The sequence below is a fragment of the Eptatretus burgeri genome, chromosome 2 (assembly GCF_056783735.1).
Source record: "Eptatretus burgeri isolate ZD-2024b chromosome 2, Ebu_testis_v1, whole genome shotgun sequence".
Lineage (NCBI taxonomy): Eukaryota > Metazoa > Chordata > Myxini > Myxiniformes > Myxinidae > Eptatretus > Eptatretus burgeri.
Window position 1 is genome coordinate 18046531 of NC_140962.1, and position 25000 is coordinate 18071530.

The 25000-nt window shown below is 32.5% G+C and overlaps 2 long non-coding RNA genes across 2 annotated transcripts in view; one reads left to right on the top strand and one right to left on the bottom strand.

The window, feature by feature from the left end:
- LOC147031502 (uncharacterized) overlaps window positions 1-25000 on the top strand; it is a 566858-nt gene that overhangs the window by 314630 nt on the left and 227228 nt on the right. The gene's annotated exons all lie outside the window — the stretch shown is intronic.
- Window positions 15991-18357, bottom strand: LOC147031507 (uncharacterized). The gene is made up of 3 exons (XR_015053320.1): window positions 17306-18357; window positions 17015-17209; window positions 15991-16918 (listed from the first exon to the last, which is right to left on the bottom strand). It is a non-coding gene; the product is annotated as an uncharacterized LOC147031507 (long non-coding RNA).

Consider the following 25000-nt stretch of genomic DNA (forward strand, 5'->3'; position numbering starts at 1 on the left):
TAAAATATGAACAGTGTGATTGGGAAACACACATTTAATGTGTTATTAAAATATGAACAGTGTGATTGGGAAACACACATTTAATGTGTTATTAAAATATGAACAGTGTGATTGGGAAACACACATTTAATGTGTTATTAAAATATGAACAGTGTGATTGGGAAACACACATTTAATGTGATATTAAAATATGAACAGTGTGATTGGGAAACACACATTTAATGTGTTATTAAAATATGAACAGTGTGATTGGGAAACACACATTTAATGTGTTATTAAAATATGAACAGTGTGATTGGGAAACACACATTTAATGTGTTGTTAAAATATGAACAGTGTGATTGGGAAAACACACATTTAATGTGTTATTAAAATATGAACAGTGTGATTGGGAAACACACATTTAATGTGTTATTAAAATATGAACAGTGTGATTGGGAAACACATTTAATGCGATATTAAAATATGAACAGTGTGATTGGGAAACACACATTTAATGTGTTATTAAAATATGAACAGTGTGATTATGAAACACACATTTAATGTGTTATTAAAATATGAACAGTGTGATTGTGAAACACACATTTAATGTGTTATTAAAATATGAACAGTGTGATTGGGAAACACATTTAATGTGTTGTTAAAATATGAACAGTGTGATTGGGAAAACACACATTTAATGCGATATTAAAATATGAACAACGTGATTGGAAACCCACATTTAATGTGTTATTAAAATATGAACAACGTGATTGGAAACACACATTTAATGTGTTATTAAAATATGAACAGTGTGATTGGGAAACACACATTTAATGTGTTATTAAAATATGAACAACATGATTGGAAACACACATTTAATGTGTTATTAAAATATGAACAGTGTGATTGGGAAACACATTTAATGTGTTGTTAAAATATGAACAGCTTGATTGGGAAACACACATTTAATGTGTTATTAAAATATGAACAGCGTGATTGGGAAACACACTTTTAATGTGTTATTAAAATATGAACAGTGTGATTGGGAAACACATTTAATGTGTTATTAAAATATGAACAGTGTGATTGTGAAACACACATTTAATGTGTTATTAAAATATGAACAACGTGATTGGAAAACACACATTTCATGTGATATTAAAATATGAACAACGTGATTGGGAAACACACATTTAATGTGTTATTAAAATATGAACAGCGTGATTGGGAAACACACATTTAATGTGATATTAAAATATGAACAGCATGATTGGGAAACACATTTAATGTGTTATTAAAATATGAACAGCATGATTGGGAAACACATTTAATGTGAGTAGGGTAAGAATACTGATTCTGGCTCACTTTTCCCCATGCAAATGAATGGGGGATTTTCAGCGATTCATATTTTTTTCCCTAAAAATAAACCCCCTTTTTATCCCAAGGTATATTTATTTGTCTCCCCTTTTAACTTGGAGGTTGAACCTCATTGAATTGAACACCTGGGGGTTGAACAGCTCACTCATTGAACCTATAAAGATTTGTTCATTCTCAAATTCCTTCAATAGTTTAATTTTCTTTGCACAATAATCCCCATCTAAAATATTGACAAACAAAACATTTGAATCTTTATATTTTTGAAGATACCCCTTTTGTGCCATTACGAAATGATAAACTTCTCTTAATGCTCTCATCTGACCACCTCCTGAGCCACATATCATTTTGAGATTATAGTAAATTGTTTTTTCATTGTTCAATTGATAACCATCAAAGTTTTCAGTCCATTCAAGGATATTCATTTTTTTCTTTACTTCCTCAAACTTACTAGTTTTTAAATTAATTCGCTTATTTGTTTTATTTACCTTTGTTTTAGTTATTTTTTCAATAAGACTTATTTGATATTTTTCACATTCATTATGTTTTCCATTTATATACCAAGACTGAGATTTTCTCCACTCTTTAGTTTGATTAATACTTGGTTTAACCATTTATATATTGTGAAAAAACGCGGCGGTAGCCCTTAAAAAACCCTAACCCATCTTCCTATCGTTAAAACACAATCTATTCTATTCACTCTATCATACAATATCCATATGGAACACAATCTATTCCATTATCTAAAATAAATCTCTTATCATCAAAGGCTCCTAATGCCTTTTTATTTACTTCTTCACTATATATGTTATGTTTATAACTTCTTATTGTATTCATTTTCCTATATTCTTCTTTCTTATTCATCAAACAATTATAATAATTTCTAAAAGTTATTGATTTCTTTATTACATATTTCTTTATTCCCTTTAACCTCTTATCAATCTGTTCACCATACTTATAAGCATATGCCTTTGCTCTCAATCCAATAAACTCACTCATTACTTTTCCACCCAACTCATCCTTAAACTTACCAATAACCTTTTCATTCTTTTTGGAAAATAACTCACTCTTCTTGCTGAAATTACTTGTATCATATACTCCAATATTTTTCTTCATATCTTCATAAACATCATCAGTTTTTATATCTAGGATAAAACTATCAGTGTCCATATACAACAATGAAACATTTTCGCCATACTCTTTCTTTAAGTCATTATACAAATAATCATACATCAATATCTTTGATAAATCAAGAACTGCTGTTCCAATATAAATTGGTTTATCCATTACAATACTTTCCTTTTTCATATGAATTGCAGAAAAGTTCTCTGAAAACCTCTTCTCTCTCAAAACTTGGTTTATTTATCAATCTCGAAGCTTCTTTCCAAGATGTTGCGAATCTAATGTTTTGCCTGTTTCTAACATTTTCCATAGTCTTTCCAAATACAGCATTATTCATTAATTTATAAAAGTCCCCTTCAAATTTTACTTTTGTATTTGCTCTCATATCTGTATTGAATTGAATATACTTTTTCACCCAAGGACTTTGTTTAAATTTTAAAACTCTATGAATTTTAGCTACTCTCAATCCTTCTCTCAAAAACTGTTTTAAGCTTCTCTGATGTAAAACATATCCCTCTTTATCATAGAATGTTGTTAATAACTTTTCTGTTGATTTGCCTTTAATATTAAAACTTTTATGATAATCACTGAACCATTCTTTCTTTGGGGTTTCTTTCTCACATGCAAAAGGAAGGTCTTTATGCTTATTATGAAGAACACTCGGGTACCTCAAATCAACTTCAAAATAATAACCTTCTTCTTCGTCATTCAATTCCTCTTGAGAAGAAATAACAATATTCATCAAAGCCTTTTCATAATCCTTTTCTTCCACCCACTCTAATTTACCATAAGGCAGAGATTGAGACATTGCCCATCCATACAAATTATTAGCATCAAAATACATCAAATAATTACTATCTTTTTCACTATCATAATTTGGGAGATATTTATTATTTGCTTTCGCATATCTTTTTGAACATACTTGTGATATTCCACCTCTCTTGGACTTCTCAATCATCAAAAGCATATCAACATCACTGATTAAATCTATATCTTGTTTTGTCATTTTCAACATTGCACTCCAAGCTAAACCAGGAGCTGTGAAATAGTGGGCAGGGTCTAATCCATAACAATTTTTATTATGACAGAGTGTTCTAAAAGCCTCAAACACATCAGCTAACAATAAAACATCTGTTTTTAGATATAAATCATGATATTCTCCAAGGTTCTTTATCTTAAATATTTTCCATATTTCTTGTGCGTGTTTATATTCCTTATCACTTATCTCTTCTTCATAAAGGTTATTATAGAAACTTTCTTTTGAAGGAAGTTGTGTTTCTTTAAATCTCATAAATGAATCCATATAATCATAAGGATAAATTCCCTTACTTGTAAGAATTTTCTCTTTACTTTGAATTTCATTCCTTGTTTGAATTTCCTCTCTCGTAAGAATTCCTTCTTTAATCAGAATTTCATCTTTAATCTGAATTTCCTCTTTAGTTCGAATTTTCTTTATAATTAGAATTTCATCTTCAGTTAGAATTTCTTCATTAATTAGAGTTTCCTCTTTACTTTGAATTCTCTCTTTAATCTGAATTTCCTCTTTAGTGAGAATTTCCTCTTTTGGAAAGAATGAATTAAGATTTGGAAAAGAGTCCGTGGAGCTTAGATTTGATGCGAGGTAGGCTAGTGGTGTTCCCATAAACTTGTAAGAATCTAGAAACCTAATACGAGTTAAAGGTTTTGTGAATATCATTTTTGAAAATGAAATATACTTTTGACTTGTGTTTGTTATGGCAGAAATATTCCCTGGTGTTTTTGAAAGTTCATTTATAAATAGATGTGTATCATAGTTGGCGCTGTTGTGAAGAAAGACTGGAATAAAAGAAGGTAATTTATAATTAAGATTACAACAGGAATGAGCGGGACCTCTATATTTACCAGTAAGATGACAATGGTCTCTAACTTTAGACTCCTTAATTTCCCCCTCACAAATATGACAGATATTGTTCATTCTAAATTCTAATTTTTCTTCTTTGGTTAATTTCATCGGTTCATTTGTTTCTTTCATTAATTTAGTGAGTCTTATACAATCCTTTTCTAATCGTTTTACAAACTCTTGTGAAGCATTTTTTCCACGATAATGTTCAAGTTTGTTATACTTTTCTCCAACAGATGATTTGATATAATAACAGAAACCACAAGGAATATGTTTTTGATATTTATTTGTATATGGTTCTTTTGGATTAGGAGAAGCAGTATTTATCTTTTTAAGGATACATTCAAAATCAGCGTATATCACAAATGGGTGCATGATAGATTTATTATAATCTTCAAAATAAATCTTTTCACCAGGTTTAGGCATTGTAATTACAGCTGATTTATGATTACTACAATATTTTGAATGTTGTTCTAATCGTTCTTTTGTATGAAATGAATTAAGACATCGCTTACAAGGATATATTTTGTTTGCTGTTCTGAATACCTGAGAAGAGATTAATCTTGATAAATTATTGATGTATGTGTAATGTGAATTCTTTCCAACACTAAAATATAAAAGGTCAATGTGTGTTTCTTCATTTTTATAGTTGTTTGAAATTTTTAATATTTGAACTTTGTTTGTATCCGTTAATCCATATACATTAATAGAAAGATTATTCTTTTTCTCAAATTTAGGAATATCTGTTAGTGGCATTGGGAATTTAAAATCTTTAATGTCCAAGGTATTCTCATATTTCATATATTGTTTTACTCTTTCTGAATTACATTTTGGTGGATGAAAGTGAGCAAGAACAGACCAGAGAAAACATTTATTATCATTGTTCTTAATATTAACAACTGCCTTCTTTAGTTTTATTTCTTTTGGTAATTCAATATAAGAAGAAGCTTCAAGAGGGTTTGATTTTAGAATGTGTATATCTAAAAAGATGATTTTTTTAAATATTGAATCCACTTCCTACCACTGTATTATCAACATCCTCCTCTTGTCTTGATAGTTCTTCATAAACCCCACGATTCAAAAAATCTTGAAATGATGTTATAAAATGAAGACCTGTTCTCATATAAGGAGTATGTTCTTCATCTTGTCTTTTCATATTCATTTTCACTCCCATATAAAACTTTAAAGTTTTCATTTCTTTTAATGTCTTTTTAATAAATTTTTCAACATCGGGTTTCACTATTTCAATTGATTCAGCTATTGATGATGGACCGGGTTCTCCAAATTGAAAAATCCTTATTTTTATATGCCCTTTAAATGCCCCATCAGTGTTTTTAATATAATAGTCTCCCTTTACTTTAAACTCATTTTTCTTGTGTTTTTGTGATTGAAGATGTTTATTATAACTACTCTTCAAAACATCCTTTGAACAGATATCACAATGTTTTCTTTCCAACTCAAGAGGAGATATTTGATGAAATAGATTAAATGTGTGTTTGTTGGTTCGGAGGTGTTTTCTATAATGTTTATATTCGTGATTACAAACATCGCAGTACGTTGTATTCACCATATTTATAGAATAAAACTTTGCTTAAACTAAAATTTTCTTGATGAAAATTTCGTTTAATTTATAGGTGAATCTGTGCTTAAAAACATTTTATCCTCCAACTTTTTCACTTAATAAATACAATGTTTCAAGACACAAAAGACAAGTTTCAATCAATCTCTTCATCTGTTAAAGATACTGAGAAATATGTCAAGGATGTAAAATTGAACAAAGATAAATATAACAACTATTGGATAAAAACTATTATGGAAAATAATATGAGTTCTTCAATTTCCTTCAGTGGAAGGGCTTTTAGTATACCTGGTAGAACATCAATTAAAGTATCTCTAACAAAAGTTTCTCCTCTCCTTCTAGTAATATATTCAAAACTAGAAAAAGCAATGAAACAAGAAAAAGTATCAAAGAACAAAAACCTTATGGATGAAGCTTTAGAAAGAAAAGATAAGACCATCTGTAATATGCAAGGAGAAATTGTATTTTTTTCAACAACCCTAAAGATGTAAATCCTGATGAAATAAAGGATGTTAATATATCAGGTGAAATGACATTTCGTTCAATAGTAGTTAACGATAATTTTAAAATTACCTTTAATATAAAAAATGTTGTCGTTGAATCTGATAATGAAAAAAAGTATATCGATATCGATGGTAATATACAACTGAAAGTATAGATGAATTTCAGTTTAAGTAAAGTTTTACTTTATAAATATGCTAGACTTTCCTGATTCTCCATATGACAAATTTGAGAATTGTCCTGCGTGTGAAAGACGGGGATTAAACACAGAGTCAAAAGCCTATAAACAATGTATATTCTGTGATTATCTTCTAATTAATGATAATAAAAAATATAAAAAGGAAAATAATTCTTTTAGATTTACACCAAAAATGAATTACTTTACAAGATTGATTAGAGAAATGAATGTAAAGTATGAGGATGATAACACACCTTTCCTTACAAGGGAAGAAACTGAACGTATAAGAGAAATGTTCAAAGGATTGTTGTTGTATATTATTCATGGATGTAATTTTCAGGGAAATATCAACACAAGATATTGTATAAATAAAATAATGGATTATCTTGAAATTAAACCTGAACTTAGGATAAAATATAGAGTTTCTAAAAAAGCCAATAATAAATTAAATAACCTGTTTTTCAAATATATAAATGAATGATTTTTTACCTATTTGGGAAAATAAGATAAAATTTAACAACCATAAAAATCTCCCAAATTCATTAAGATGTCTCATAGTTGGTTCAAGTGGATGTGGAAAAACCTGCTTACTTTTAAAAATGCTCCTCACTCCCAACTTTTTAGATTATGATAATTTAATAATTTTCACAAAGTCGAGTTTTCAACCAGAGTATCAACTACTCTCACAAGGTTTTAATGCTGGTCTTCAAAAAGAAGATATAATAGGTTTATTTAAACGTCAAAAAAACCTAAATGATTATAACATTGAAGATATAATTCAACTATTTTGTGATACACAGAGATGTAAAAAGAAATCAAATCTTATAACTTGTATTCTTAGTGATAATACGGATGATATACCGTCTCCTCAAGATTTGGATAAATCAAAAAAGAACCTCGTTATCTTTGATGATTGTGTTAATGAGAGAAACCAAACGGTAATGGACAGCTACTACACAAGAGGGAGACATTCTTCTTGTAATTGTATTTATCTTAGTCAATCATACTTTCAACTTCCTCGTCGTTCCATCAGAAACAATGCTAATACTTTTATTTTATTCAAGTTAAATTCAATAGATATCAATAATTTTTGGAGAGATAATTGTTCTACATTATGTAGTAAAAAGAAATTTGAGGATTATATGAAGCACACGACTGAAAAATATAAATATATTGTTGTGAAACAAGATGAGATATTAAGGGATATATTTTTTGTTTTATAAACAATTACATATATAAATGACAACTATTATTATAAATCTTGTGGGTAAATCTGCTTCTGGAAAAAACTTTCATAAATCAAGGTTCTTGTGTAGTACAAATGAGAATATTGTAAATTTACTTAAAAAACACCCCGTGATACGCATTGTATCAACAACAACTAGAGCAATAAGACCTGGAGAAATAAAAGGTGAAGATTTTCACTATATTTCAGTGGAGGAACATATGCGATTGAGGAATGAAGGACAAATATTTGAGGAGGTTTCTCTTGGTACAACAAAATATTCACATTGTAAGAGTGAGTTAAGGAAACTAAAATCTGGTGGTGTTGGGATATTAGAAACTAATCCAGAAGGAACGAGACAAATTATTAAATATCTGAGCGGAGTGAAGATTTTATCATTCGGTTTTGATGTTGATGAAGAAACTCAACGCAAACGTATGAAAAGCAGAGATGCAAGTATTAGTGAAGAAGAAATTACAACTCGCATTAATGTTAATAAAGAATTTGATGAAATATTTAAAGAAAAGGATTTATTTGAACACATCTACTTGAATGATGAAGAAAAGGAAAATTTCCCTGTTAATCTTTACAATTCATTAAATGATATTTTACAATAAATAAATGGATACAAAAGAAAGAGCAAGAAGATTTAAGGAACATCAAGAGTTGGTTTCAAAAGTTGTAAAACAACAGGAAGACATAAAGAAGAAACGCAGACAGAAACTAACGGGCGAAGAAGCATTTGAAAGAAAACAAGAGAAATTTTTTAAACCACTTTTAAAAACTTCCCAAGAAAAAATGAAAGATGTTTCCACAGTTCCCACAGTAGAATATACTCCCAGAAAGCTCCAAATGTTAAAAGATTTCAGTCAAATGACGGAGGAAGAATTAGAGCATATTGGAGAATTAGAATATGATGAAGGTTTATTTCAACAACTGGAAGAGATTAATCAACCCCCTGATTATATTGTGAATGCTGTTCAAAACAATGAATATTCAGCGGATTCAAAAACCAAAGCAGGACTCATTCCAACAGAACAACCAGCAATATTTCATCTTGTTCAAGAAAAGGTATTGATATTTAATGATGAATTAAGGTTCTTAAGTTCTGCTCAACCCCCTGTTAAACTAACTCCGAGATTAATGTTTCTTCTCACAAAAGATGGAAGACAAGGTTCAACTGTGAGGGATGAATCAAAGTATATTGATAAACCATTGGATATGGAAAATAATGATGATAGAGTATATATATATTGATTTGCTGAACACTCTAAATTATAAGGTTATTCTTTCTGGTAAAAGTAGGAAGAATGAGAAGGAGAAACACATTATTCAGGCTTTAAGTATCCTTGGTTCAGGTATTAGTTTTCTTCCAAATGACCCATCGCAATTAGTTAATAGACTGTTATTGTTGTTAGGCAGTAAGAAGGCTGGAAATAACAATTGTTTTAATGAAGCATCAGCCATTTTAGACCAGTTGATGAACATGAAAATAATTAATAAATCTCAATATAAAGACATTTTATCTCATATTAAATAAGACGAGAAGCACAATCCTGAGTTTTAATTTCACAACAAGCGACCACACATCTTCATTCCCATACCCACTACAACTTGACACAACAAAAGAATATGAGGCATCTTTATTGTCCATGGAAACTTATAATACCTTATTTAATATAACCGAGAAAAATGACAAGTTTAGTTATAATCCGGGAAGTGGATACAAAACGATAACAGTCTCACCGGAGCATACGAGATTTCTCAAATATCTTCCGAAATTGCTCGTCTTATGAAAGAACAGGGTGATGAACCAAAAATATTGTTATAAACATTCAAAAACATACTTCAAAATCAACGATTAAAGTTAAAAATAACTACAAGGTTGATTTCACAATTGATAATTCATTTAGAGAGTTATTAGGTTTCTCCTCAAAAAGATTGAAACTAATGGGACGTTTTACAGTGATAATGTCATTCAAATATCCTCAGGAATAAATTCGGTGTTAATTCACTGTGATTTGATTGATGGTGCTTATAATGATGGAAAAAAACAAATACAATATTTTCATTCAGCGCATACTCAACCCCAATTGGTTATAAATTCAATATGGAACCTAAAAATTTGGTTTATCTACCTGTGTCAGGAAAAACCATACACAGAGTAAATTTTAGGATAACCGACCAAGATAATCGTGTGATTTCTTTTAATGGAGAAGTTATATCCATCAGAATTCACCTACGTGACGTTTTTCAATAAATAAATACGATGGTTATTGTGAGGAAACACGAGTTGGGAAAATATAAAATAATTACAGGGGATGGGATGTTCCTTTCCCCGTACTACAAGGGTGAAGGTATGTATCTTGGTAGAGGATACTATAAACCTAAGAGACAAAGGGGTGTCGGACATCAATTTAGAGGAGATGGGATAATTGATACTCTCATGGGTATTGGTTCAACTATTCTTAAACATAAAGACCTAATTGGTTCAACTGCTTCTGCTGTGGGAAATGTAGCAGGTGCTGTAAAGAGTATTAAAGATGCTCAGAAGGAATCTCATAAATTACAAGCAATAAAAGAAATTAAGAAAGGTAAAACTCAGTTGTCCCCCCAAGAACGACAGAAAATAATTCAAATACTTGGAACAGGGTTTCAAAAGTTTTAACATCTTTTTTCCTAAATAAATACAAGTATGGAAGCAATTGATAGTATCTATGATTTGGATGATACTATTATTATCTCAAACTTCACTAAAAAAGATTACTTCAAGGTAAATGCAATAACTGGAACAGACTGGAATACAAATGGTACAAAAAGTTTTGAAATAAATAATCAACAAACCTATTTGAATCTCTCCGAAAGTTTCTTGTTGTGTAAATTTAAATTCACTAAGGCTGGGAATAACACAAACGCTACACTTGTAAATGATTTCTTCTGGAAAATGTTTGATAGTGTGCGATTGTATATTGGAACACAAGAAGTTGAAGCGGTTGATTATGTCTCTGCTGTATCTGAAATGATGAAATTTACACTCTATACATTCAGTGATAGAATGGGAAAGGGGTCTGTCGAAGGTTTTATTCCTGATATGTCAACGGGAACAAACACAGACCCTGGATATATTCAAAGGAAAGGAATGTATAATGATGATACAAAAGCAGAAAATAGTTTTACTGTGGCAGTTCCTCTTAAAGGTATATTTGGATTTTGTGATTATGATAAAGTTCTGTATGGTCTTAAAATTAGATTTCAACTACAAAGGAATGATAATGAAAATAGATTGCTTTTTGGTGTTGGTAGTGCTTTTGGTGAACAGAATAAATTTGTAATTGAGGAGATGAGTTGGTATATCAGTGAATATACTCCTAATCTTAAAACAGAAGAGATGTTGAATCGAAGACTTAACTCAAAGAAACCACTCAGTGTATCATACCTCAAAAGAAGATGTCAACACGTTAAACTCAATCAAACTACTTACACGTGGAATTTGGGTGTTCTGGAAGGAAAGCCACGATATCTGTGGATGATTTTTAAAAAGCCAGATGGTGATACTGCGACTGATAAGAATAATGCATTGAGTGATAATGCTAAGGTGAAACAACTTCGCGTTTCTCTAGATGGAACATTTTATCCACGAGATAGATTGGAAATTAATTGGGAAAAAATGATTTTGCTGAAGCATACAAGTCTTACCAAAAGGTGTGTGAAAGTAATGGAAATAAAGAACCTATTTTGGATATGACAGCATTTAAAAGTTTGTATACAATCTATGCGTTTGACCTGAGCGCTCAAAAGGAAACTATAAAGTCTAATCGAGTGGATACTTCCCTATACATTGAAAGAGGAGAGAGTGAAGAAGTTGATACATATTGTTTGCTTTTGGAAGAAACAGAATTGCAGATTAATACTGCATATCTGCGTATCAGATAATGGTGTGATGATTAGTCTCACATAATTTTTTGTTAAATAAATGAGTGGCAAAGTACCAACTGGGGTATATGTTAATCAAATCAATCTTCATAAACTATCATCTTGTGTTCAAAATCAAAAGCCTTGTACGATTAACGTTAATACAATTCAGAGAAAAGGAGCAGTAAGAATTGATGTTTTGCTCACAAGAGAACAGGTTAAAATCTTGAATGACACTGGCTCACTTAAAATTAAAATGACAAAACCAATGTTAAAAAAATATTCAATAAGAGAGACGAGTGGAGGATTTCTCCCATTTCTAATTCCTTTATTTGCTGGTTTAAGTGCGGTTGGAGCATTGACGGGTGGTATTTCAACAGCGGTCAAAACTGCCAACGAAAGGAAGGCTCAACTCCAGGCTCAAAAGAATTGGAAAGACATAACAAAGAGTTGGAGAAACAAATTAGTGGAAGTGGTGTAATTGTAGATTTTGCTGAAAAACTTGAAGGTCTGCCTGATAAAGCGAGATTGTTAGTTGGAGATATGCTTTCTTCTATAGCACAAGCAGGTGTAAAATTAACGAAAAGAGGTAATGGATTATATCTTTCTCATAAATAAATGAGCATTGATGAGTGGTTGAAAGAATTTGGAAAGAATACAACATCAAATTTACAACTTGCCAAATATTGTAAGAAATTAAAAATTCATAATGTGGTTATTTGTATGAGAGATGAATTAACAAATGTGCTGAAACATACAAAGAATATTATTATGAACTTAGAAGATAATGATGGGAACGGTTCTCATTGGGTTTGTATTTTTAATAGTCAAGACAAATATTATTTTGATAGTTTTGGTCTTCCACCACCTGTTGAAGTCATAAAATTCTTACAGAATGGTGTTTATCAAACATTTCAAGTCCAAGAATTAAATTCCAAGTGTTGTGGTCAATTATGTCTATATGTGTTATTTCAACTCAACAAAAATAAAAATTTTTATGATATTATTTTTAATCTAATATAAATGACTTATGTTGGTAAAGATGGTTCTATCTTTGGTGTATCTCAAGAACTGGATATTGATTTATCAAATTATTATACAAAGGCACAGGCTGAACGACATAAATATAATATAAACAAAAATATTAACATGAAAAATGCTTATAAATTAAAAAATTATCCAAGCCCGACTGACGTGAATGACTTGGTGAGATTAAGCGATTTATCACAATATATATACTTAAATAAAACGGCTGTGTATTCCAAAGATACAGAAGTGTTGATATTATCTCCAGGTCATACAGAATTCACAGTTCGAATTAAAATAAATTTTTATAAAGAAGGGCGTATCGTTTGTATGAGAATAGAACAATGGGGGTATGATATGAATGATTTAGGGTATAATTGGTCATTTAAAATTAACCTCGAAGACCTGGAACAATTAAATCAGTCTCGTAAGGAAGAATATTATGCACTTGGTATCGAGAATGAGTTTTGTGGAGCCACGATTAGTAAACAACAAATAAAAGAATTTAATAAGGGTAAATATAATAATGGTTTTGCCCTTGTTTATCTCATGAAAACAGAAAAAACAGGATTATATATAATAAGTAAGGAAATACAAAATGATTTAACTATGGGAAGATGGGGAGGTGTTTCGTGCCATAATATTATTCTAACATATATTTCTAATACATAAATGACAGCAAGAAGGCTTCAAGAAAATTATCATTTCTGTGTCCAAGCATACCTTCAAGAAAAGGGTATTCGGTATTTTAATAAATATGTTCTACAACATAAGAATGAGGTATTTTCAATAAAAGATTGGCATTATGCTGATGTTGATAAACCGACAACTTTAGATTTAATTAGAATGTTAAATAATGAAAAAATTATAAGGTTAAGAAAAGGTAAGGCTCTTTTAGAAATTCAAAAGAAATTTTATTGGTTTCCTGTTGTAAAAAATTTATTTTGGATACAGGAATAACAAGAAATCCTGATGAATATATGTATAATATTCTATGGGGTGTAAACGATTCAAGGATAGTAAGGGATGAGGAAGGAGTTGAAGAAGAGAGGGAAGAGGAGGAAAAGGAGAAGGAGGAGAGGGAGAAGAAAGAGAAGGAGGAAAGAGAGAGAATAAATAAATATTATAGTATGGAAACCAGTGAGATTCAAAAAAGAATAGAGGTATTACAGAAAATAACTCAACCCACCGAGGAGGAATACAAAGAATTAACAAGTCTATTTGCAATACTTTCGACAAAACTATTGGCATCGTCAAGCTATTCATTTTAATTCAAGTTTTTTCTTAAATAAATGGAGGAGAGAGTGAAGGCATTTCTTAGGATTCTTTATGTTTTAAAAATTAAGATTCAAATGTGCATGTTGGAAACTAAAAAGGTTTTTGCACTCTGCAGGAATTTTTCTCATAAATAAATGAGTTATTGTCTCAAATGTAAAAAGAAAACTAATACTAAAAATATTTCATATATTAAAAGTAAAAATAACAGGGTTATACAAAAAGGTATATGTTCGGTGTGTGGTTCAAAAAAATCAATTTATCTCCAAACACAAACTCGGAGGAGATATACAAAAGTTTTTATCAGGAAGTAAATTTACAACTACTGGAATACCAGGGGAATTACATCTTCCAGGGTATTCTTTCTGTGGTCCAGGCACAAACTTGGATAAAAGATTAGATGAGGCAGACAATCCTAAATCCTGGAGTAAACCAATCAATAGAGTTGATGAAGTGTGCATGAGACACGATATTGATTATGGGAATACCACAACGTTGGAAGAAAAGCATGAAGCCGATAGAGAAATGTTGTATAATTTGTCTCTGATACAAAATCCAACCTTGAGAGAAAAAGTTGATAGGTTCATCGTGAAGAAGATGATTAGTGCTAAATTGAAACTTGGACTTGGAAATTCAAAAAACTCATAGGCTCTAATGATGCCATTAAGACTGAAGAGCAATTAGCTGATGAATTACATAAACCAATATTCACAAAGTTTCAGAGAAGGAAAGTTTATTCCAAGGAAGTTGATTATATCTGGTCTGCTGATTTGATTGAACTCAATAATGATAAGGGGTACAAGTATGCTTTAACCGTTATTGATTTGAGGAGTAGATATGCGTGGGTTGTCCCTTTAAAAAACAAAACAGGTAATACTCTTATGTTAGCTTTTCAACAGATATTTAATAAAAGTAAGAGAAAACCTAAAAAATTGTGGACTGATGAGGGTAGAGAGTTTTATAACAAGACATTTATGAATTTTCTAAAAAATAACAGTATTACATTATACAGTACCTTTAATGAAGGGAAGGCAGTTGTTGTTGAACGTTTTAATCGTACCTTAAAAGAGAGACTATATAAAAAATTCACACAACTCGGTTCACAACAATGGTCATCTTTTATTCAGGATATTGTGGATAAGTATAATGACACGATTCACACGTCAACGAATATGAAGCCATCAGAAACATTTACAAAATTAAAATATGAAAAAGAGATTAATGTCAGAAAACCTAAGTTCAAAGTTGGTGATATCGTAAGAATATATAGGTGGAAATCTCATTTTGAAAAGGGTTTTACTGAACGATGGACGAAAGAACTTTTTAAAATTGTTGATGTAATAGATACAGTTCCTTGGACTTATAAAATATATGATTTGGAAGGGGAAGAGATTTTAGGTTCATTTTATTCACAGGAATTACAAAAGACAAAACTAAGCAGATAATACACCTTTGTGGACACTCGAGGGCCAAGTCCGAGGTGTATAACAGTATATAATGTGTGTCAAGGGGTGGACGTTCTTACATCTGTGAACCCCAAACACAGAATCCTCAACTGAATAGTCAAGGCTTAACTTTTGTTTGTGTGTGTGTGTGTGTGTGTGTGCAATGGGAGCAATAGGTTGGCGCTTCACTCCCTCCTACTATACACCGTTGTGGACACTCGAGGGCCAAGTCCGAGGTGTATAACAGTATATAATGTGTGTCAAGGGGTGGACGTTCTTACATCTGTGAACCCCAAACACAGAATCCTCAACTGAATAGTCAAGGCTTAACTTTTGTTTGTGTGTGTGTGTGTGTGTGTGTCCCAACCCTCACATTCAAAATCTCAACCCCAACCCTCACATTCAAAATCTCAACCCCAACTCAATCCTCACCCAACACAATGTCTTTTTCAACATGAGATTTCCACCTATATATATATATATATATATATATTTTTTTTTTTTTTTACGTTTTTTTTTTTTTTCTCTTCTTCCAATTCTGTCTTTTAAGGCTTTCAGGTTTGATGACATAGAAAGAGGGAGTAAGAACTTTCTTGATAGGTTTAAATCCCAAAGAGTGGTAGCATTTCAAGTCTTCAAAATAACCCCAACTTTCCAAGTCTCCAAGGTAGTTATTTAAACCATCAAGGCAGAACTCATTTACTGATTTTTTCAAAATTTGTGAGTCTCCAAGGTAGTTCCCATATTTAGAACCATCTTGGCAGAACCCTTTTCCTGAGTCTCCAAGGTAGTTATTTAAACCATCAAGGCAGAACTCATTTACTGATTTTTTCAAAATTTGTGAGTCTCCAAGGTAAAACTTGTATTCTGGCTCATCAAGGTATAACTTGTTCAGTGGGTATTGTCTTGATAACTCACAATGAGTACTATTGCTGTAAAACTCTTTTTCAGGATTTTGCTGGTCTCCAAGGTATAACTCTTTGGTTGGGTCATCAAGGACGAACAAGTTCTGTGGGTCTTGGTCGCTCATAAGGTCTTCAACCAAGCCAACAATTTCGCCCCAAGTTGTAGCAAAAGCAGTATTTTCATTTCGTATTTCAGACACAATTTCCTGTGAGAGAAAATAATAATGTATTAATTAAGTTATTTAATTATTAAATGAGTATGCTTCAATCAATGTTTGAAAATAGGAAAATAAAAATCTTACCTCAACAGATAAGAGGTTTGAATCCAGTTCATCAACTTGAAGGTTTAGTTCCATACAAGACAGAGAGTTCCAAGGAACACCAAAGTCATCCCACTCAAGGTCTTGCTCGTTCTGTAGGTCTTGGTCGCTCACAAGGTCTTCAACCAAGTCAACAATTTCGCTCCAAGTTGTAGCAAAAGCAGTATTTTCATTTTGTATTTCAGATACAATTTCCTGTGAGAGAAAATAATAATGTATTAATTAAGTTATTTAATTATTAAATGAGTATGCTTCAATCAAAGTTTGAAAATAGGAAAATAAAAATCTTACCTCAACAGATAAGAGGTTTGAATCCAGTTCATCAACTTGAAGGTTTAGTTCCATACAAGACAGAGAGTTCCAAGGAACACCAAAGTCATCCCACTCAAGGTCTTGGTCGCTCATAAGGTCTTCAACCAAGCCAACAATTTCCTCCCAAGTTGTAGCAAAAGCAGTATTTTCATTTCGTATTTCAGACACAATTTCCTGTGAGAGAAAATAATAATGTATTAATTAAGTTATTTAATTATTAAATGAGTATGCTTCAATCAAAGTTTGAAAATAGGAAAATAAAAATCTTACCTCAACAGATAAGAGGTTTGAATCCAGTTCATCAACTTGAAGGTTTAGTTCCATAGAAGACAGAGAGTTCGAGACAAGCACACAGCACACCATTGCCAGCAAAAACAAATGTTTAAAATGGAGCCTGGGTTTGAAGCTTTTATAGAGAAAGACTGGTGGGTGTGGTTTCCTTTGGAAATTCCCTGGGCAAGCCTAGGCAAGCCTTCATTGGGAAATTTTTCAAAACCATAACATCCTGTAATTTTCTAGTGATTTCTTTGTGAGTCAGAGATGAACTGGAAATGATGTAAGAGTGGGCGGGGCTTAGCAAAAGTAGGCGGAGCTTAGGAAAAGTGGGCGTGGCTTAGAAAAATACCTTATGAAAAGTGGGCGGAGCTTAGCAAAAGTGGGCGGGGCTTAGGAAAAGTGGGCGTGGCTTAGAAAAAATACCTTATGAAAAGTGGGCGGAGCTTAGCAAAAGTGGGTGGGGCTTAGGAAAAGTGGGCGTGGCTTAGAAAAATACCTTATGAAAAGTGGGCGGAGCTTAGCAAAAGTGGGCGGGGCTTAGCAAAAGTGGGCGGGGCTTAAAGAAAAGTGGGCAGGGCTTATTGAATACCTTGTGGAAAGTGGGCGGGGCTTAACAAAAGTGGGCGGGGCTTAAAGAAAAGTGGGCGGGGCTTAACAAAAAAAAACTGTGGCTCAGGAGGTGGTCAAACAAGAGCATTAAGAGAAGTTTATCATTTCGTAATGGCACAAAAGGGGTATCTTCAAAAATATAAAGATTCAAATGTTTTGTTTGTCAATATTTTAGATGGGGATTATTGTGCAAAGAAAATTAAACTATTGAAGGAATTTGAGAATGAACAAATCTTTATAGGTTCAATGAGTGAGCTGTTCAACCCCCAGGTGTTCAATTCAATGAGGTTCAACCTCCAAGTTAAAAGGGGAGACAAATAAATATACCTTGGGATAAAAAGGGGGTTTATTTTTAGGGAAAAAAATATGAATCGCTGAAAATCCCCCATTCATTTACATGGGGAAAAGTGAGCCAGAATCAGTATTCTTACCCTACTAATGTGTTATTAAAAATATGAACAGTGTGATTGGGAAACACACATTTATTGTGTTATTAAAATATGAACAGTGTGATTGGGAAACACACATTTAATGTGTTATTAAAATATGAACAGCGTGATTGGGAAACACATTTAATGTGATATTAAAATATGAACAGTGTGATTGGGAAACACACATTTAATGTGTTATTAAAATATGAACAGCGTGATTGGGAAACACACATTTAATGTGATGTTAAAATATGAACAGTGTGATTGGGAAACACACATTTAATGTGATATTAAAATATGAACAGCGTGATTGGGAAACACACTTTTAATGTGTGATTAAAATATGAACAGTGTGATTGGGAAACACACATTTAATGTGTTATTAAAATATGAACAGCGTGATTGGGAAACACACATTTAATGTGTTATTAAAATATGAACAGTGTAATTGGGAAACACATTTAATGTGTAATTAAAATATGAACAACGTGATTGGGAAACACACATTTCATGTGTTATTAAAATATGAACAGCATGATTGGGAAACACACATTTAATGTGATATTAAAATATGAACAGTGTGATTGAGAAACACACATTTAATGTGTTATTAAAATATGAACAGTGTGATTGGGAAACACACATTTAATGTGTTGTTAAAATATGAACAGTGTGATTGGGAAACACACATTTAATGTGTTATTAAAATATGAACAGTGTGATTGGGAAACACACATTTAATGCGATATTAAAATATGAACAGCATGATTGGGAAACACACATTTAATGCGATATTAAAATATGAACAGTGTGATTGGGAAACACACATTTAATGTGTTATTAAAATATGAACAGTGTGATTGGGAAACACACATTTAATGTGTTATTAAAATATGAACAGTGTGATTGGGAAACACATTTAATGTGTTATTAAAATATGAACAGTGTGATTGGGAAACACACATTTAATGTGTTGTTAAAATATGAACAGTGTGATTGGGAAAACACACATTTAATGCGATATTAAAATATGAACAGTGTGATTGGGAAACACACATTTAATGTGTTATTAAAATATGAACAGTGTGATTGGGAAACACACATTTAATGCGATATTAAAATATGAACAGTGTGATTGGGAAACACACATTAATGTGTTACTAAAATATGAACAACGTGATTGGAAACACACATTTAATGTGTTATTAAAATATGAACAGTGTGATTGGGAAACACACATTTAATGTGTTGTTGAAATATGAACAGTGTGATTGGGAAACACACATTTAATGTGTTATTAAAATATGAACAGTGTGATTGGGAAACACACATTTAATGCGATATTAAAATATGAACAGTGTGATTGGGAAACACACATTTAATGTGTTATTAAAATATGAACAGTGTGATTGGGAAACACACATTTAATGTGTTATTAAAATATGAACAGTGTGATTGGGAAACACACATTTAATGTGTTGTTAAAATATGAACAGTGTGATTGGGAAACACACATTTAATGTGTTATTAAAATATGAACAACGTGATTGGAAACACACATTTAATGTGTTATTAAAATATGAACAGTGTGATTGGGAAACACACATTTAATGTGTTATTAAAATATGAACAACGTGATTGGAAACACACATTTAATGTGTTATTAAAATATGAACAGTGTGATTGGGAAACACACATTTAATGTGTTGTTGAAATATGAACAGTGTGATTGGGAAACACACATTTAATGTGTTATTAAAATATGAACAGTGTGATTGGGAAACACACATTTAATGCGATATTAAAATATGAACAGTGTGATTGGGAAACACACATTTAATGTGTTATTAAAATATGAACAGTGTGATTGGGAAACACACATTTAATGTGTTATTAAAATATGAACAGTGTGATTGGGAAACACACATTTAATGTGTTATTAAAATATGAACAGTGTGATTGGGAAACACATTTAATGTGTTGTTAAAATATGAACAGTGTGATTGGGAAAACACACATTTAATGCGATATTAAAATATGAACAACGTGATTGGAAACCCACATTTAATGTGTTATTAAAATATGAACAGTGTGATTGGGAAACACATTTAATGCGATATTAAAATATGAACAGTGTGATTGGGAAACACACATTTAATGTGTTATTAAAATATGAACAGTGTGATTGTGAAACACACATTTAATGTGTTATTAAAATATGAACAGTGTGATTGTGAAACACACATTTAATGTGTTATTAAAATATGAACAGTGTGATTGGGAAACACATTTAATGTGTTGTTAAAATATGAACAGTGTGATTGGGAAAACACACATTTAATGCGATATTAAAATATGAACAACGTGATTGGAAACCCACATTTAATGTGTTATTAAAATATGAACAGTGTGATTGGGAAACACATTTAATGTGTTGTTAAAATATGAACAGTGTGATTGGGAAAACACACATTTAATGCGATATTAAAATATGAACAACGTGATTGGAAACCCACATTTAATGTGTTATTAAAATATGAACAGTGTGATTGGGAAACACATTTAATGCGATATTAAAATATGAACAGTGTGATTGGGAAACACACATTTAATGTGTTATTAAAATATGAACAGTGTGATTGTGAAACACACATTTAATGTGTTATTAAAATATGAACAACGTGATTGGAAACACACATTTAATGTGTTATTAAAATATGAACAGTGTGATTGGGAAACACATTTAATGCGATATTAAAATATGAACAGCGTGATTGGGAAACACACATTTAATGTGTTATTAAAATATGAACAACGTGATTGGAAACACACATTTAATGTAATATTAAAATATGAACAGTGTGATTGGGAAACACATTTAATGCGATATTAAAATATGAACAGTGTGATTGGGAAACACACATTTAATGCGATATTAAAATATGAACAGTGTGATTGGGAAACACATTTAATGCGATATTAAAATATGAACAGCGTGATTGGGAAACACACATTTAATGTGTTATTAAAATATTAACAACGTGATTGGAAACACACATTTAATGTAATATTAAAATATGAACAGTGTGATTGGGAAACACATTTAATGCGATATTAAAATATGAACAGTGTGATTGGGAAACACACATTTAATGTGTTATTAAAATATGAACAACGTGATTGGAAACACACATTTAATGTGTTATTAAAATATGAACAGTGTGATTGGGAAACACACATTTAATGTGTTGTTAAAATATGAACAGTGTGATTGGGAAACACACATTTAATGTGTTATTAAAATATGAACAACGTGATTGGAAACACACATTTAATGTGTTATTAAAATATGAACAGTGTGATTGGGAAACACACATTTAATGTGTTATTAAAATATGAACAACGTGATTGGAAACACACATTTAATGTAATATTAAAATATGAACAGTGTGATTGGGAAACACACATTTAATGTGTTATTAAAATATGAACAGTGTGATTGGGAAACACATTTAATGTGTTGTTAAAATATGAACAGTGTGATTGGGAAAACACACATTTAAATGCAGCCGCTTCACTTCACAGCTTCCTTCAGACATTGGTGCAATTTTTTTTTCAGAATGCTTGACAAAATAACAAATATCAAAAAAGAGGCAGGTACAAAAAAAGAAATCAGGTGGGGACAATCAACTGGTATTTTTTTTATTTGGCCTTACGTTATCTTTTATATTCTCCAACCTTTTCAACTTAAAGATATTTTCACATCAGCAATGATTATGCAAAAAAATTTTGTCCCTGCCCTCCATCATGCCATTCCCTCTTTTTATCCCCATCGTCCTCATTCCCTCCATCACCCCCATACCTGCGATCACCCATCTCCTCTCTCAATATGACCACCCACATCCTCCTTCGTTTAGGCATTTACACGTCACTTGTTGATCGTGATCTCTTCCTGTGACTCTGTGGGGAGAGTGAAGAGTTCATGCTTAAGTCAAGTTAAAATCGCCGAGGCATTCAAATTCGCTTTTACATGTGAAGTTTTACGTCGTAAAAGCACGAACCTACTCCCATCACTTGTGCTCGTGAATGTTGGTGCTGGACTGGGGCAAAATCTCTGCCATATTTTGTGTAAATAGATAGCTCCAGATCTGTTGAACAGCTGCAAACCGTGGATAGCACATCCTCACCACCTCAACCCACATCCCCTCCCTCCTCCTTTTGACAGGACCCCACCTTCACCACAAACAAAGCACCATCACCAAGACCACATGTCACTTTCATCATATTAAATGCTCGTGATAAAATGTTAGTTTTCAAATCTGTTTCCTTTGTTTACAAAATCCTTCAAATTAAAGCTGATTACATGCAAATTGTGTATTGGGTAAATACTCGGTTTACAAATGCAAATATGCACCACGATAAGCTTTCCGTTCCTGTAGTGTGGTTAACCGCTGATTGATGTACCAGATGAAAGGTCGTTGATTGGAAATGAAAGATCTAAATGGTCTCGTTGTATATGTGCAAAGGTCAAAGGTCGGAAGAGTTGTAAAAGTCAAATGGTCTGAAGGCCCAAATGTTTAAAGGTCTGAAAAGGTCTAAATGGGTCTCAAGTGTCGAAATGTCCATTCTTTTCTGCTCCAGTCGGTTCATCTGACCACATGCTTGTCAAAGTAGACATCTCTCTGGCTGATATTAGAGAACCACCTCAGCGCTGCCAAGTCTGACATTTCACTCAAGTCAACTGGCAGGGACTTCAAGCAGCCATCAAACTTATAGACTGGTTTTCCATCTCTACTTCCTCCGACATCAACTCATCCTGGGAATTCTTTCAAAGAAACTTACTTTTTCTTCTCTTTTTCTTCTCTTTTTCTTCTCTTTTTCTTCTCTTTTTCTTCTCTTTTTCTTCTCTCTCTCTCTCTCTCTCTCTCTCTCTCTCTCTCTCTCTCTCTCTCTCTCTCTCTCTCTCTCTCTCTCTCTCTCTCTCTCTCTCTCTCTCTCTCTCTCTCTCTCTCTCTCACAGATTTATCCCCTCTCGTCTTCAGTTGTCATACCCTTCCTCCCGTCCATGGTCCAATGAAGCTTGTGGTGAGGCTGTTGTCCTGAAACAACTTGCCTTCGCCTCATGGAAGGCAAATCCTACTGAATGCAATCTCAGTTTCTTCCACAAAGCTCGGAACAAGTATGTGTCTACCCTCAGGAGAGCCAGAAAACAACATCTTTCTAATCTCAAGTCTGAACTCTCAAACCTGTCTCCCTCCTCCAAATGCTGGTGGAGTCTAGTTAAGTCTGTTTGTGGTGTATGTTCCCCCTCCATCCCTCCCTTAGCTCAAATGGCTGCATAGCTGACACTGCTCATGAAAAGGCTGAATGCCTAAACTCGGTGTTTGCTTCTAAATCTTGTGTCCGAAACCCATCGCTTTCTGTACCCGCCTCACCCAGTCACACCCAGCTGTACCTGGACTATATGTCCTTTTCTCCTGACAAGGTGGAGAGCTTGATGTCAAACCTCGACTCAGATTCTGCAACCGGTCCAGATGGCATCAGCCCACGTATCCGAAAAACTTGCTCTGCTGTTCTTGCTCACCCTCTGTTCTATTCACCCTCTCATTTTACCAATTTCTCAACCTTCTCACCCCAGACCATCCATCCATCCACATGGACCATACTCTGTACAGACCATCGATACTGCCGAAGCAGTCTTCTGAGCTATTGGGCACAATCTTGGATGGGTCGCCACTCTGACGCAGGATACTCGAATGGCTCAATCATCCCAGGAGGCTGTAACTCATTTTGCCGACCTCAGAAGGATGACAGGCTGAGTCAACCCCATCTGGTATTAATTCAACGAGTGAGCAGGATTTGAACTCAGGACACTAGGATCCAAAAGCACACAACCCTCACCATTAAGCTAATACTAAGCATACCCCAAACCCCCTCCTTCAAATTCCCTTTTTTCCTTCCTGAAAGTTCCTGTAGTAACATCTTGTTTACCCCATGTACCCTGCCCCATTCCTCTCCTTTCCAGAGATCTCCTATTGTCTTGGTTCCCTACTATTTTGTGCTTCCCTATCCCACCCCTCTTGTCATCTGCCTTGTAATATGTTTCTGTGTATTAGCTCTTACACGAGCCTCGACTTGGTATACAAAAAAAAAGTCTCAAGTGTCCAAAGGGTCTTAAAAGGTCAAAGGGTTCTTCAGGGTTGGAATTGTCTGAAGGGGTCTCAAGGGTTTTAAAATGTTTAAAAGGTATCTACAGGGTATTAAAAGGTCTGAAAGGTGTGAAGGTCTAAAGGGTAGAAAGGAGTCTGAGGGTCTTCTGGGTTATAAAAGGTCTCAGAGGATCTGATGGGTTTTTAGGGGTCTTAGAGGGTCTAAAAGGATCTTAGGATTATAAAGTCTAATGCAATCAATGCACATTCTCATGTTCAGTGTGGACAGAGAGACAAACAAACAAGAAAGACGTCGTGCATAGCACGATACTTGCGATATCCTTAAAACAAATTTGACCTTTAAAATAATTGGTGGTTGAAACCACTTCAAATTTCAAATCAATGGGATTAAAATTGACAATTCTATAAATTTGGCATTTGTTGACCTTTTGACCTCAAAAATAATTGGTGGTTGGATTCAGTGACCTGATAAGCAAATC